The following is a 16,926-nucleotide window of genomic DNA, read 5'->3' on the forward strand; positions in this document are numbered from 1 at the left end:
GATGAGTCCCGTATCGTTATTTTTCGTCACTACCTCCCCGTGCCGGGAGTGGGTAATTTGCGCGCCTGCTGCCTTCCTTGGATGTGGTAGCCGTTTCTCAGGCTCCCTCTCCGGAATCGAACCCTGATTCCCCGTTACCCGTTACAACCATGGTAGGCGCAGAACCTACCATCGACAGTTGATAAGGCAGACATTTGAAAGATGCGTCGCCGGTACGGAGACCGTGCGATCAGCACAAAGTTATCCAGAGTCACCAAAGCAAACGGACGCAGACGAGCCACGCCGATTGGTTTTGATCTAATAAAAGCATCCCTCCCATTTCTGGTCGGGACTCAGTTCAGCATGTATTAGCTCTAGAATTACCACAGTTATCCAAGTCATGTGGTACGATCTAAGGAACCATAACTGATTTAATGAGCCATTCGCGGTTTCACCTTATTTTGGCTTGCACTTAGACATGCATGGCTTAATCTTTGAGACAAGCATATGACTACTGGCAGGATCAACCAGGGAGCTGCTAGCAGCTTTTTTTTTCGTTCGGAGGAACCTCCCGGGTCCGCAGAGCACCGGGTCCGAATCTTATGATGTACATTTTTTTTTCCTTCTGTATCAACAAGTACGGGGGCGACTTCCCAATATCGACACCCGCTTTGCAATTGCAAAGTCTTTCCTTCCATCTCTAATTAATTTTCCTAGGGAGTAGGCGAGGCCAAACTTCCAAGGCTTTCACTGGCGAATATATCGCGCTCTTAGAAACTCGCATGGTACTTGGCGAGTGGATTTCAAATTATATGATCGGTGCCCACATTCGGGCGCGGCCCACTGCGGGAGCAGACCGTTGGCCCGTGGGCTCGCTGTGAACTAATTTGCCCACTGGTCCGAAAAGTATTCATTTCTAAACACCTTTGGCCAGGGCTGAAGACCGCGACTAACCCCTTTGAAACTTGTCTCTCAGGGAGCTGCGATCCATCAAACATTTCATTGTTAACAGAGGGGAACCATTACTTGGTTAAGACGATAGGACACGCGTTCCCCACCATTTCGCATCCAATCGAATTGCCGCACAAGAGCTCGTTACCTGAGAAAGGTATAGCATTGGCTCGCAGCTAGTGTATTGCAGTTCAGACAGATAGGCCACTTTAGATAGTTCTTAGTGTTCACAGTTATCACCAAGACTAGACCCATATGGATTTAATTCTTCAAGGAGCAGCGGTCCACCAATAAGAGAGATGAAGACATGTTTTCGGATGGCCACAACGCCCCCTCGCCACCCAAATGTGCATGTTTTAAGTGTACATTGGGAGTCGACGGAACATCGGGAGTCCGCTTGCTTTCTCCGGATCAGCTGCCACCCCCCTGATCTACCAGATAGACAAGAACATGTCTTCTCCACCAATCTCATCCACCGAAGCTCCGATCATGGCTTCTTCTACCTTTATACTGATATACCCCCACGGAGCAACATGCGGGCAAGGGAACTCTTGCTACCCTTCAGTAAAGCAGGTATCTCTTATAGATGGTGACTGCACCTTGGCCAGGATTGAAGACCGCGACTAACCCCTTTGAAACTTGTCTCTCAGGGAGCTGCGATCCATCAAACATTTCATTGTTAACAGAGGGGAACCATTACTTGGTTAAGACGATAGGACACGCGTTCCCCACCATTTCGCATCCAATCGAATTGCCGCACAAGAGCTCGTTACCTAAGAAAGGTATAGCATTGGCTCGCAGCTAGTGTATTGCAGTTCAGACAGATAGGCCACTTTAGATAGTTCTTAGTGTTCACAGTTATCACCAAGACTAGACCCATATGGAATTAATTCTTCAAGGAGCAGCGGTCCACCAATAAGAGAGATGAAGACATGTTTTCGGATGGCCACAACGCCCCCTCGCCACCCAAATGTGCATGTTTCAAGTGTACATTGGGAGTCGACGGAACATCGGGAGTCCGCTTGCTTTCTCCGGATCAGCTGCCACCCCCCTGATCTACCAGATAGACAAGAACATGTCTTCTCCGCCAATCTCATCCACCGAAGCTCCGATCATGGCTTCTTCTACCTTTATACTGATATACCCCCACGGAGCAACATGCGGGCAAGGGAACTCTTGCTACCCTTCAGTAAAGCAGGTATCTCTTATAGATGGTGACTGCACCTTGGCCAGGATTGAAGACCGCGACTAACCCCTTTGAAACTTGTCTCTCAGGGAGCTGCGATCCATCAAACATTTCATTGTTAACAGAGGGGAACCATTACTTGGTTAAGACGACCGGACACGCGTTCCCCACCATTTCGCATCCAATCGAATCGCCGCACAAGAGCTCGTTACCTGAGAAAGGTATAGCATTGGCTCGCAGCTTGTGTATTGCAGTTCAGACAGATAGGCCACTTTAGATAGTTCTTCGTGTTCACAGTTAAGACCACGGCTAGACCCATATGGAATTAATTCTTCAAGGAGCAGCGGTACACCAAGCATTTCATTGTGTACTAGAAAGCACCTCTACCATGTAACAAACATACGACCACCAAATTTCTGCTTACTTCCCCCAGCGGATAGTATTTGCTAGTATCATCCACAAAGTAAATCAATTTTTTCAATGTACCGCTTCTTGGGGGAACTGGGCATGAATCAATCAAGCATTTTGAGGTAGCATGTCCGCTTCACCGCGAGGTGCTCTGAATACCATTATACATTCTTTTTCATCATCCACTTTCAGACCACTACAAGACCCATACTGAATTAATTCCTCAAGGAGCTGCAGTCCACAAAACATTTTACTGTGTACTAGAGGGCACCTCCACCATGTAACAGAAAACATACAACCTTCTTAATTTAATTCTGCATTGTTTCCCAGACGATTTGTTAGCCATACAACAGTACCATCCACAGTAATTCACCTCTTTGAAATCCAATGCATTGTAGAGAAACTGAGGTGGTAGCATTCAAACCGTTCTGTAATGTTAATTCTGCTTCATAGAAAGGTGCTACAGGTTCCACAATAATTAATTGGATATTTTTGCAATATATATAGGGCGAGAAAACTCGGGGGGACTCCCTTTTCATTTATGTACATATTCTTTCCATATTGCAAATAATTCCAATTTTTCCCGATTGCATGTCCCCCTAATATACCCAAAATGGGCCTATCGATGGGTTCACAAAGGTACCCAAAATATGAGATTTTGACTGAAAGAGGCTGGCTAACTTCCGGGAACATGATCATAGGAAATAGGTCAAAATCCCGAATCGCAGTTGTTTACGAACAACCACGAACGGAGACTTAAAATAACCTATAAGGCTGGAATTCATGGGGCCTGTATAACAGGCATTTACACAGACTCTCGGGAGGGAGGGCTCTGTGGCCGGGAGAATTTTCTGGCTCCCCGCCCGAAACTTTTCAGAGTCCCTAATGCCTGCTTGAATGTGAATAAGCAGAGCCCGGTAGCTGATATTTTGCCGGGGTGTGGAGGCCCCGGTCGCCGCCAAATTCCTCTGGTCACAGCTTGTGTTAATACACATGTTAATTTTACATGCAAACCACCAATGACAATTTTCCTCGGCCGCGGAGGCCTCGGTCGCCGCCAGAATTTTCTGGTTCCCGCTCAATATATTGCAGAGTCCTGCAGGCCTGCTTCTGTAGGAATATGCAGAGCCCGGTAGCTGATATTTTGCCGGGGTGAGGAGGCCTCGGTCGCCGCCAAATTCCTCTCATCCCAGCTTGTGTTAATACACATGTTAATTTTACATGCAAAACCACCAATTACCATTTCCTCGGCCGCGGAGGCCTCGGTCGCCGGGAGATTTTCCTGGCTCCCCGCTCAATATACTGCACAGTCCCGCAGGCCTGTCTCCAGTGGAATACACACAGTCCGAGAGCCGAAAATTTGCCGGGGTGTGTGGAGGCCTCGGTCGCCAACAGATTGCCATAGGCTCTGGCTGCAATATTTACCGTGTATTTTTTCCCTCCAGAGACACCACTACACCCTATATAACCCAAAATGGGCCTTGACGCGTGTACACGCGGAGCCCGAGCGCCGAGAGTTCTCCCGGCCGCGGAGGCCTCGGTCGCCGGGAGAATTTCAACGGCCCCTGCTCGAAATTTTTCTAAGTCCAGAATGCCTGCTTCTCCCAGCCTGTGTTAATACACATGTTAATTTAACATGTAAAATCACCAAGGACCATTTCCTCGGCCGCGGAGGCCTCGGTCACCGCCAGAATTTTCTGGCTGCCCGCTCCCCATGGGTAGACGCGCTGCCCAAGCGCCGAGAGTTCTCCCGGCCGCGGAGGCCTCGGTCGCCGGGAGAATTTCTCCGGCCCCTGCTCGAAATTTTTCAAAGTCCAGAATGCCTGCTTCTCCCAGCATGTGTTAATACACATGTTAATTTAACATGTAATATTACCAATGACCTTTTCCTCGGCCGCGGAGGCCTCGGTCGCCGCCAGAATTTTCTGGCTGCCCGCTCCCCATGGGTAGACGCGGAGCCCGAGCGCCGAGAGTTCTCCCGGCCGCGGAGGCCTCGGTCGCCGGGAGAATTTCTCCGGCCCCTGCTCGAAATTTTTCAAAGTCCAGAATGCCTAGTTCTCCCAGCCTGTGTTAATACACATGTTAATTTAACATGTAAAATTACCAAGGATTATTATCCCGGCCGCAGAGGCCTCGGTCGCCGCCAGAAATTTCTGGCTCCCCGCTCAATGTATTGCAGAGTCCCGCAGGCTTGCTTCTCCAAGCCTGTGTTAATACACATGTTAATTTAACATGTAAAATTACAGAGGATTATTTCCCCGGCCGCGGAGGCCTCGGTCGCCGCCAGAATTTTCTGGCTGCCCGCTCAATGTATTGCAGAGTCCCGCAGGCTTGCTTCTCCAAGCCTGTGTTAATACACATGTTAATTTAACATGCAAAATCACCAATGACAAATTCCTCGGCCGCGGAGGCCTCGATCGCCGGGAAAATGTTCTGGCTCCCTGCTCGAATTTTTTTTCTAAGTCCCGATTCGCTATTACAGGCTGGCGCACGGAGTCCGAGGGGCGTAAATATGCCGGGTAGTGGTGCCTTCCGTCGCCGAGACATTTTACAATTGCCTGGGAGCAGTATTTAACATGTTAATTTTTTCCCCTCGTGACACCACTACCCCCTATATAACGCAAAATGGGCCTTGCCAAGGGGGCGCGCAACGCCCGAGCGCGGGCGTTTTTCCCGGCCGCCGAGACCTCCATCGCCGGGAGAATGTCTTCAGCTATTTGCTAGATTTCCCGATTCGCCCCGCACGACAAACAACCACGAACGAGGTGGTTTTCGAGAGTTCTCCCGGCCGCGGAGGCCTCGGTCGCAGGGAGAATTTCCCTGGCCCCTGCTCGAAATTTTTCTAAGTCCAGAATGCCTGCATCTCCCAGCCTGTGTTAAAACACATGTTAATTTAACATGTAAAATTACCAATGACCATTTCCTCGGCCGCAGAGGCCTCGGTCGCAGCCAGAATTTTCTGGCTCCCTGCTCAATATATTGCAGAGTCCCGCATGCTTGCTTCTCCAAGCCTGTGTTAATACACATGTTAATTTAACATGTAAAATTACCGAGGATTATTTCCCCGGCCGCGGAGGCCTCGGTCGCCGCCAGAAATTTCTGGCTCCCCGCTCAATATATTGCAGCGACCCGCAGGCTTGCTTCTCCCAGCCTGTGTTAATACACATGTTAATTTAACATGTAAAATCACCAAGGACCATTTCCTCGGCCGCGGAGGCCTCGGTCGCCGCCAGAATTTTCTGGCTGCCCGCTCCCCATGTGTAGACGCGGAGCCCGAGCGCCGAGAGTTCTCCCGGCCGCGGAGGCCTCGTAGCCGGGAGAATTTCTCGGGCCCCTGCTCGAAATTTTTCTAAGTCCAGAATGCCTGCTTCTCCCAGCCTGTGTTAATACACATGTTAATTTAACATGTAATTTTACCAATGACCTTTTCCTCGGCCGCGGAGGCCTCGGTCGCCGCCAGAATTTTCTGGCTCCCGGCTCAATATATTACAGAGTCCCGCAGGCCTGTCTCCAGTGGAATACACACAGTCCGAGAGCCGAAAATTTGCCGGGGTGTGGAGGCCTCGGTCGCCAACAGATTGCCATAGGCTCTGGCTGCAATATTTACCGTGTATTTTTTCCCTCCAGAGACACCACTACCCCCTATAAAACCCAAAATAGGCCTTGCGGTGGGTACACGCAGAGCCCGAGCGCCGAAGTTCTCCCGGCCGCGGAGGCCTCGGTCGCCGGGAGAATTTCTCCGGCCCCTGCTCGAAATTTTTCAAAGTCCAGAATGCCTGCTTCTCCCAGCCTGTGTTAATACACATGTTAATTTAACATGTTAAATTATCGAGGATTATTTCCCCGGCCGTGGAGGCCTCGGTCGCCGCCAGAATTTTCTGGCTCCCCGCTCAATATATTGCAGAGTCCCGCAGGCTTGCTTCTCCCAGCCTGTGTTAATACACATGTTAATTTAACATGTAAAATCACCGAGGACCATTTCCTCGGCCGCGGAGGCCTCGGTCGCCGCCAGAATTTTCTGGCTCACCTCTCAATGTATTGCAGAGTCCCGCAGGCTTGGTTCTCCAAGCCTGTGTTAATACACATGTTAATTTAACATGTAAAATTACCGAGGATTATTTCCCCGGCCGCGGAGGCCTCGGTCGCCGCCAGAATTTTCTGGCTCCCCGCTCAATGTATTGCAGAGTCCCGCAGGCTTGGTTCTCCAAGCCTGTGTTAATACACATGTTAATTTAACATGTAAAATTACCGAGGATTATTTCCCCGGCCACGGAGGCCTCGGTCGCCGACAGAATTGTCTGGCTCCCTGCTCGAATTTTTTCTAAGTCCCGATTCGCTATTACAGGCTGGCGCACGGAGTCAGAGGGGCGGGAATTCGCCGGGTAGTGGTGCCTTCCGTCGCCGAGACATTTTTCTATTGCCTGGAAGCTGTATTTAACATGTTAATTTTTTCCCCCTCGGGACACCACTACCCCCTATATAACCCAACATGGGCCTTGCCGCGGGTACACGCGGAGCCCGAGCGCCGAGTGTTCTCCCGGCCGCGGAGGCCTCGGTCGCCGGGAGAATTTCTCCGGCCCCTGCTCGAAATTTTTCAAAGTCCAGAATGCCTGCTTCTCCCAGCCTGTGTTAATACACATGTTAATTTAACATGTTAAATTACCGAGGATTATTTCCCCGGCCGTGGAGGCCTCGGTCGCCGCCAGAATTTTCTGGCTCCCCGCTCAATATATTGCAGAGTCCCGCAGGCTTGCTTTTCCCAGCCTGTGTTAATACACATGTTAATTTAACATGTAAAATTACCAATGACCATTTCCTCGGCCGCAGAGGCCTCGGTCGCCGCCAGAATTTTCTGGCTCCCCGCTCAATGTATTGCAGAGTCCCGCAGGCATGCTTCTCCAAGCCTGTGTTAATACACATGTTAATTTAACATGTTAAATTACCGAGGATTATTTCCCCGGCCGTGGAGGCCTCGGTCGCCGCCAGAATTTTCTGGCTCCCCGCTCAATATATTGCAGAGTCCCGCAGGCTTGCTTTTCCCAGCCTGTGTTAATACACATGTTAATTTAACATGTAAAATCACCAAGGACCATTTCCTCGGCCGCGGAGGCCTCGGTCGCCGCCAGAATTTTCTGGCTTCCCGCTCCCCATGGGTAGACGCGGAGCCCGAGCGCCGAGAGTTCTCCCGGCCGCGGAGGCCTCGGTCGCCGGGAGAATTTCTCCGGCCCCTGCTCGAAATTTTTCAAAGTCTAGAATGCCTAGTTCTCCCAGCCTGTGTTAATACACATGTTAATTTAACATGTAAAATTACCAAGGATTATTATCCCGGCCGCAGAGGCCTCGGTCGCCGCCAGAAATTTCTGGCTCCCCGCTCAATGTATTGCAGCGTCCCGCAGGCTTGCTTCTCCAAGCCTGTGTTAATACACATGTTAATTTAACATGTAAAATTACAGAGGATTATTTCCCCGGCCGCGGAGGCCTCGGTCGCCGCCAGAATTTTCTGGCTGCCCGCTCAATGTATTGCAGAGTCCCGCAGGCTTGCTTCTCCAAGCCTGTGTTAATACACATGTTAATTTAACATGCAAAATCACCAATGACAAATTCCTCGGCCGCGGAGGCCTCGATCGCCGGGAAAATGTTCTGGCTCCCTGCTCGAATTTTTTTTCTAAGTCCCGATTCGCTATTACAGGCTGGCGCACGGAGTCCGAGGGGCGTAAATATGCCGGGTAGTGGTGCCTTCCGTCGCCGAGACATTTTACAATTGCCTGGGAGCAGTATTTAACATGTTAATTTTTTCCCCTCGGGACACCACTACCCCCTATATAACCCAAAATGGGCCTTGCCAAGGGGGCGCGCAACGCCCGAGCGCGGGCGTTTTTCCCGGCCGCCGAGGCCTCCATCGCCGGGAGAATGTCTTCAGCTATTTGCTAGATTTCCCGATTCGCCCCGCACGGCAAACAACCACGAACGAGGTGGTTTTCGAGAGTTCTCCCGGCCGCGGAGGCCTCGGTCGCCGGGAGAATTTCTCGGGCCCCTGCTCGAAATTTTTCTAAGTCCAGAATGCCTGCATCTCCCAGCCTGTGTTAAAACACATGTTAATTTAACATGTAAAATTACCAATGACCATTTCCTCGGCCGCAGAGGCCTCGGTCGCAGCCAGAATTTTCTGGCTCCCTGCTCAATATATTGCAGAGTCCCGCATGCTTGCTTCTCCCAGCCTGTGTTAATACACATGGTTATTTAACATGTAAAATTACCGAGGATTATTTCCCTGGCCGCAGAGGCCGCGGTCGCCGCCAGAATTTTCTGGCTCCCCGCTCAATGTATTGCAGAGTCCCGCAGGCTTGCTTCTCCAAGCCTGTGTTAATACACATGTTAATTTAACATGTAAAATTACCGAGGATTATTTCCCCGGCCGCGGAGGCCTCGGTCGCCGCCAGAATTTTCTGGCTCCCCGCTCAATATATTGCAGCGACCCGCAGGCTTGCTTCTCCCAGCCTGTGTTAATACACATGTTAATTTAACATGTAAAATTACCGAGGATTATTTCCCCGGCCGCGGAGGCTTCGGTCGCCGCCAGAATTTTCTGGCTCCCGGCTCAATATATTACAGAGTCCCGCAGGCCTGTCTCCAGTGGAATACACACAGTCCGAGAGCCGAAAATTTGCCGGGGTGTGGAGGCCTCGGTCGCCAACAGATTGCCATAGGCTCTGGCTGCAATATTTACCGTGTATTTTTTCCCTCCAGAGACACCACTACCCCCTATATAACCCAAAATGGGCCTTGCGGCGTGTACACGCGGAGCCCGAGCGCCGAAGTTCTCCCGGCCGCGGAGGCCTCGGTCGCCGGGAGAATTTCTCCGGCCCCTGCTCGAAATTTTTCAAAGTCCAGAATGCCTGCTTCTCCCAGCCTGTGTTAATACACATGTTAATTTAACATGTAAAATTACCGAGGATTATTTCCCCGGCCGCGGAGGCCTCGGTCGCCGCCAGAATTTTCTGGCTCCCCGCTCAATGTATTGCAGAGTCCCGCAGGCTTGCTTCTCCCAGCCTGTGTTAATACACATGTTAATTTAACATGTAAAATCATTGAGGACCATTTCCTCGGCCGCGGAGGCCTCGGTCGCCGCCAGAATTTTCTGGCTCCCCGCTCAATGTATTGCAGAGTCCCGCAGGCTTGCTTCTCCCAGCCTGTGTTAATACACATGTTAATTTAACATGTAAAATCAACAAGGACCATTTCCTCGGCCGCGGAGGCCTCGGTCGCCGCCAGAATTTTCTGGCTGCCCGCTCCCCATTGGTAGACGCGGAGCCCGAGCGCCGAGAGTTCTCCCGGCCGCGGAGGCCTCGGTCGCCGGGAGAATTTCTCCGGCCCCTGCTCGAAATTTTTCAAAGTCCAGAATGCCTGCTTCTCCCAGCATGTGTTAATACACATGTTAATTTAACATGTAATATTACCAATGACCTTTTCCTCGTCCGCGGAGGCCTCGGTCGCCGCCAGAATTTTCTGGCTGCCCGCTCCCCATGGGTAGACGCGCTGCCCGAGCGCCGAGATTTCTCCCGGCCGCGGAGGCCTCTGTCGCCGGGAGAATTTCTCTGGCCCCTGCTCGAAATTTTTCAAAGTCCAGAATGCCTAGTTCTCCCAGCCTGTGTTAATACACATGTTAATTTAACATGTAAAATTACCAAGGATTATTATCCCGGCCGCAGAGGCCTCGGTCGCCGCCAGAAATTTCTGGCTCCCCGCTCAATGTATTGCAGAGACCCGCAGGCTTGCTTCTCCAAGCCTGTGTTAATACACATGTTAATTTAACATGTAAAATTACCGAGGATTATTTCCCCGGCCGCGGAGGCCTCGATCGCCGCCAGAAATTTCTGGCTCCCCGCTCAATATATTGCAGCGACCCGCAGGCTTGCTTCTCCCAGCCTGTGTTAATACACATGTTAATTTAACATGTAAAATCACCAAGGACCATTTCCTCGGCCGCGGAGGCCTCGGTCGCCGCCAGAATTTTCTGGCTGCCCGCTCCCCATGTGTAGACGCGGAGCCCGAGCGCCGAGAGTTCTCCCGGCCGCGGAGGCCTCGGTCGCCGCCAGAATTTTCTGGCTCCCCGCTCAATGTATTGCAGAGTCCCGCAGGCTTGCTTCTCCAAGCCTGTGTTAATACACATGTTAATTTAACATGCAAAATCACCAATGACAATTTCCTCGGCCGCGGAGGCCTCCATCGCCGGGAGAATTTTCTGGCTCTCTGCTCGAATTTTTTCTAAGTCCCGATTCGCTATTACAGGCTGGCGCACGGAGTCCGAGGGGCGGAAATATGCCGGGTAGTGGTGCCTTCCGTCGCCGAGACATTTTACAATTGCCTGGGAGCAGTATTTAACATGTTAATTTTTTCCCCCTCGGGACACCACTACCCCCTATATAACCCAAAATGGGCCATGCAATGGGTGCCCACAACGCCCGAGCGCGGGCATTTTTCCCGGGCGCCGAGGCCTCGATCGCCGGGAGAATGTCTCCAGCTATTTGCATGATGTCCCGATTCGCCCCACAAGGCGAACAACCACGAACGAGGTGGTTTTCGTTCGTGGTTGTTTTCGTTCGTGGTTGTTTACTGTTCGTGGTTGTTTTCATTCGTGGTTGTTGTGCGTTCGTGGTTGTTGTCGTTCGGGGTTGTTTTCCGTTCGTGGTTGTTGTCGTTCGTGGTTGTTGTCGTTCGTGGTTGTTGTCGTTCGTGGTTGTTTTCCGTTCGTGGTTGTTTTACGTTCGTGGTTGTTTTCGAGGCAATTGGTACTTTGAAAATTTCAATCGGTTAGCTAGAAAAAATTCTCCCGGCGGTGATTGCCTTGATCGCCGGGAGAATTTTCTGGCTCCCCGATAAAATTTTTTCCAAGTCCCGATTCGCTCTTACTAGCTGGCGCACGGAGTCCGAGGGGCGGGAATTCGCCGGGTAGTGGTGTGTTCCGTCGCCGAGACATTTTCCTATTGCCTGGAAGCAGTATTTAACATGTTAATTTTTTCCCCCTCGGGACACCACTACCCCCTATATAACACAAAATGGGCCTTGCCGCGGGTACACCCGGAGCCCGAGCGCCGAGAGTTCTCCCGGCCGCAGAGGCCTCGGTCGCCGGGAGATTTTCTCCGGCCCCTGCTCGAAATTTTCCAAAGTCCAGAATGCCTGCTTCTCCCAGCCTGTGTTAATACACATGTTAATTTAACATGTAAAATCACCAAGGACCATTTCCTCGGCCGCGGAGGCCTCGGTCGCCGCCAGAATTTTCTGGCTGCCCGCTCCCCAAGGGTAGACGCGGAGCCCGAGCGCCGAGAGTTCTCCCGGCCGCGGAGGCCTCGGTCGCCGGGAGAATTTCTCCGGCCCCTGCTCGAAATTTTTCAAAGTCCAGAATGCCTGCTTCTCCCAGCATGTGTTAATACACATGTTAATTTAACATGTAATATTACCAATGACCTTTTCCTCGGCCGCGGAGGCCTCGGTCGCCGCCAGAATTTTCTGGCTGCCCGCTCCCCATGGGTAGACGCGGAGCCCGAGCGCCGAGAGTTCTCCCGGCCGCGGAGGCCTCGGTCGCCGGGAGAATTTCTCCGGCCCCTGCTCGAAATTTTTCAAAGTCCAGAATGCCTAGTTCTCCCAGCCTGTGTTAATACACATGTTAATTTAACATGTAAAATTACCAAGGATTATTATCCCGGCCGCAGAGGCCTCGGTCGCCGCCAGAAATTTCTGGCTCCCCGCTCAATGTATTGCAGAGTCCCGCAGGCTTGCTTCTCCAAGCCTGTGTTAATACACATGTTAATTTAACATGTAAAATTACAGAGGATTATTTCCCCGGCCGCGGAGGCCACGGTCGCCGCCAGAATTTTCTGGCTGCCCGCTCAATGTATTGCAGAGTCCCGCAGGCTTGCTTCTCCAAGCCTGTGTTAATACACATGTTAATTTAACATGCAAAATCACCAATGACAAATTCCTCGGCCGCGGAGGCCTCGATCGCCGGGAAAATGTTCTGGCTCCCTGCTCGAATTTTTTTTCTAAGTCCCGATTCGCTATTACAGGCTGGCGCACGGAGTCCGAGGGGCGTAAATATGCCGGGTAGTGGTGCCTTCCGTCGCCGAGACATTTTACAATTGCCTGGGAGCAGTATTTAACATGTTAATTTTTTCCCCTCGGGACACCACTACCCCCTATATAACCCAAAATGGGCCTTGCCAAGGGGGCGCGCAACGCCCGAGCGCGGGCGTTTTTCCCGGCCGCCGAGGCCTCCATCGCCGGGAGAATGTCTTCAGCTATTTGCTAGATTTCCCGATTCGCCCCGCACGGCAAACAACCACGAACGAGGTGGTTTTCGAGAGTTCTCCCGGCCGCAGAGGCCTCGGTCGCCGGGAGAATTTCTCGGGCCCCTGCTCGAAATTTTTCTAAGTCCAGAATGCCTGCATCTCCCAGCCTGTGTTAAAACACATGTTAATTTAACATGTAAAATTACCAATGACCATTTCCTCGGCCGCAGAGGCCTCGGTCGCAGCCAGAATTTTCTGGCTCCCTGCTCAATATATTGCAGAGTCCCGCATGCTTGCTTCTCCCAGCCTGTGTTAATACACATGGTTATTTAACATGTAAAATTACCGAGGATTATTTCCCTGGCCGCAGAGGCCGCGGTCGCCGCCAGAATTTTCTGGCTCCCCGCTCAATGTATTGCAGAGTCCCGCAGGCTTGCTTCTCCAAGCCTGTGTTAATACACATGTTAATTTAACATGTAAAATTACCGAGGATTATTTCCCCGGCCGCGGAGGCCTCGGTCGCCGCCAGAATTTTCTGGCTCCCCGCTCAATATATTGCAGCGACCCGCAGGCTTGCTTCTCCCAGCCTGTGTTAATACACATGTTAATTTAACATGTAAAATTACCGAGGATTATTTCCCCGGCCGCGGAGGCCTCGGTCGCCGCCAGAATTTTCTGGCTCCCGGCTCAATATATTACAGAGTCCCGCAGGCCTGTCTCCAGTGGAATACACACAGTCCGAGAGCCGAAAATTTGCCGGCGTGTGGAGGCCTCGGTCGCCAACAGATTGCCATAGGCTCTGGCTGCAATATTTACCGTGTATTTTTTCCCTCCAGAGACACCACTACCCCCTATATAACCCAAAATGGGCCTTGCGGCGGGTACACGCGGAGCCCGAGCGCCGAAGTTCTCCCGGCCGCGGAGGCCTCGGTCGCCGGGAGAATTTCTCCGGCCCCTGCTCGAAATTTTTCAAAGTCCAGAATGCCTGCTTCTCCCAGCCTGTGTTAATACACATGTTAATTTAACATGTAAAATTACCGAGGATTATTTCCCCGGCCGCGGAGGCCTCGGTCGCCGCCAGAATTTTCTGGCTCCCCGCTCAATGTATTGCAGAGTCCCGCAGGCTTGCTTCTCCCAGCCTGTGTTAATACACATGATAATTTAACATGTAAAATCATTGAGGACCATTTCCTCGGCCGCGGAGGCCTCGGTCGCCGCCAGAATTTTCTGGCTCCCCGCTCAATGTATTGCAGAGTCCCGCAGGCTTGCTTCTCCCAGCCTGTGTTAATACACATGTTAATTTAACATGTAAAATCAACAAGGACCATTTCCTCGGCCGCGGAGGCCTCGGTCGCCGCCAGAATTTTCTGGCTGCCCGCTCCCCATTGGTAGACGCGGAGCCCGAGCGCCGAGAGTTCTCCCGGCCGCGGAGGCCTCGGTCGCCGGGAGAATTTCTCCGGCCCCTGCTCGAAATTTTTCAAAGTCCAGAATGCCTGCTTCTCCCAGCATGTGTTAATACACATGTTAATTTAACATGTAATATTACCAATGACCTTTTCCTCGGCCGCGGAGGCCTCGGTCGCCGCCAGAATTTTCTGGCTGCCCGCTCCCCATGGGTAGACGCGCTGCCCGAGCGCCGAGAGTTCTCCCGGCCGCGGAGGCCTCGGTCGCCGGGAGAATTTCTCCGGCCCCTGCTCGAAATTTTTCAAAGTCCAGAATGCCTAGTTCTCCCAGCCTGTGTTAATACACATGTTAATTTAACATGTAAAATTACCAAGGATTATTATCCCGGCCGCAGAGGCCTCGGTCGCCGCCAGAAATTTCTGGCTCCCCGCTCAATGTATTGCAGAGTCCCGCAGGCTTGCTTCTCCAAGCCTGTGTTAATACACATGTTAATTTAACATGTAAAATTACCGAGGATTATTTCCCCGGCCGCGGAGGCCTCGGTCGCCGCCAGAAATTTCTGGCTCCCCGCTCAATATATTGCAGCGACCCGCAGGCTTGCTTCTCCCAGCCTGTGTTAATACACATGTTAATTTAACATGTAAAATCACCAAGGACCATTTCCTCGGCCGCGGAGGCCTCGGTCGCCGCCAGAATTTTCTGGCTGCCCGCTCCCCATGTGTAGACGCGGAGCCCGAGCGCCGAGAGTTCTCCCGGCCGCGGAGGCCTCGGTCGCCGCCAGAATTTTCTGGCTCCCCGCTCAATGTATTGCAGAGTCCCGCAGGCTTGCTTCTCCAAGCCTGTGTTAATACACATGTTAATTTAACATGCAAAATCACCAATGACAATTTCCTCGGCCGCGGAGGCCTCCATCGCCGGGAGAATTTTCTGGCTCTCTGCTCGAATTTTTTCTAAGTCCCGATTCGCTATTACAGGCTGGCGCACGGAGTCCGAGGGGCGGAAATATGCCGGGTAGTGGTGCCTTCCGTCGCCGAGACATTTTACAATTGCCTGGGAGCAGTATTTAACATGTTAATTTTTTCCCCCCTCGGGACACCACTACCCCCTATATAACCCAAAATGGGCCATGCAATGGGTGCCCACAACGCCCGAGCGCGGGCATTTTTCCCGGGCGCCGAGGCCTCGATCGCCGGGAGAATGTCTCCAGCTATTTGCATGATGTCCCGATTCGCCCCACAAGGCGAACAACCACGAACGAGGTGGTTTTCGTTCGTGGTTGTTTTCGTTCGTGGTTGTTTACCGTTCGTGGTTGTTTTCATTCGTGGTTGTTGTGCGTTCGTGGTTGTTGTCGTTCGGGGTTGTTTTCCGTTCGTGGTTGTTGTCGTTCGTGGTTGTTGTCGTTCGTGGTTGTTGTCGTTCGTGGTTGTTTTCCGTTCGTGGTTGTTTTACGTTCGTGGTTGTTTTCGAGGCAATTGGTACTTTGAAAATTTCAATCGGTTAGCTAGAAAAAATTCTCCCGGCGGTGATTGCCTTGATCGCCGGGAGAATTTTCTGGCTCCCCGATAAAATTTTTTCCAAGTCCCGATTCGCTCTTACAAGCTGGCGCACGGAGTCCGAGGGGCGGGAATTCGCCGGGTAGTGGTGCGTTCCGTCGCCGAGACATTTTCCTATTGCCTGGAAGCAGTATTTAACATGTTAATTTTTTTCCCCCTCGGGACACCACTACCCCCCTATATAACACAAAATGGGCCTTGCCGCGGGTACACCCGGAGCCCGAGCGCCGAGAGTTCTCCCGGCCGCAGAGGCCTCGGTCGCCGGGAGAATTTCTCCGGCCCCTGCTCGAAATTTTCCAAAGTCCAGAATGCCTGCTTCTCCCAGCCTGTGTTAATACACATGTTAATTTAACATGTAAAATTACCAAGGACCATTTCCTCGGCCGCGGAGGCCTCGGTCGCCGCCAGAATTTTCTGGCTGCCCGCTCCCCATGGGTAGACGCGGAGCCCGAGCGCCGAGAGTTCTCCCGGCCGCGGAGGCCTCGGTCGCCGGGAGAATTTCTCCGGCCCCTGCTCGAAATTTTTCAAAGTCCAGAATGCCTGCTTCTCCCAGCATGTGTTAATACACATGTTAATTTAACATGTAATATTACCAATGACCTTTTCCTCGGCCGCGGAGGCCTCGGTCGCCGCCAGAATTTTCTGGCTGCCCGCTCCCCATGGGTAGACGCGGAGCCCGAGCGCCGAGAGTTCTCCCGGCCGCGGAGGCCTCGGTCGCCGGGAGAATTTCTCCGGCCCCTGCTCGAAATTTTTCAAAGTCCAGAATGCCTAGTTCTCCCAGCCTGTGTTAATACACATGTTAATTTAACATGTAAAATTAACAAGGATTATTATCCCGGCCGCAGAGGCCTCGGTCGCCGCCAGAAATTTCTGGCTCCCCGCTCAATGTATTGCAGAGTCCCGCAGGCTTGCTTCTCCAAGCCTGTGTTAATACACATGTTAATTTAACATGTAAAATTACAGAGGATTATTTCCCCGGCCGCGGAGGCCTCGGTCGCCGCCAGAATTTTCTGGCTGCCCGCTCAATGTATTGCAGAGTCCCGCAGGCTTGCTTCTCCAAGCCTGTGTTAATACACATGTTAATGTAACATGCAAAATCACCAATGACAAATTCCTCGGCCGCGGAGGCCTCGATCGCCGGGAAAATGTTCTGGCTCCC

At 52.0% G+C, this 16,926-nt stretch overlaps 1 non-coding gene across 1 annotated transcript in view; it reads right to left on the reverse strand.

Annotated features, from left to right (window-relative positions):
- Positions 1–513, reverse strand: part of LOC134545343 (small subunit ribosomal RNA) — a 1,989-nt gene extending 1,476 nt beyond the window's left edge. Inside the window, exon 1 of the ribosomal RNA XR_010078461.1 lies at positions 1–513. This exon is cut by the window's left edge and continues 1,476 nt beyond it. This is a non-coding gene — a ribosomal RNA (small subunit ribosomal RNA).
- Positions 514–16,926: the final 16,413 nt, after the last annotated feature.

The sequence above is a fragment of the Bacillus rossius genome, unplaced genomic scaffold, assembly GCF_032445375.1.
Source record: "Bacillus rossius redtenbacheri isolate Brsri unplaced genomic scaffold, Brsri_v3 Brsri_v3_scf668, whole genome shotgun sequence".
NCBI lineage: Eukaryota > Metazoa > Arthropoda > Insecta > Phasmatodea > Bacillidae > Bacillus > Bacillus rossius.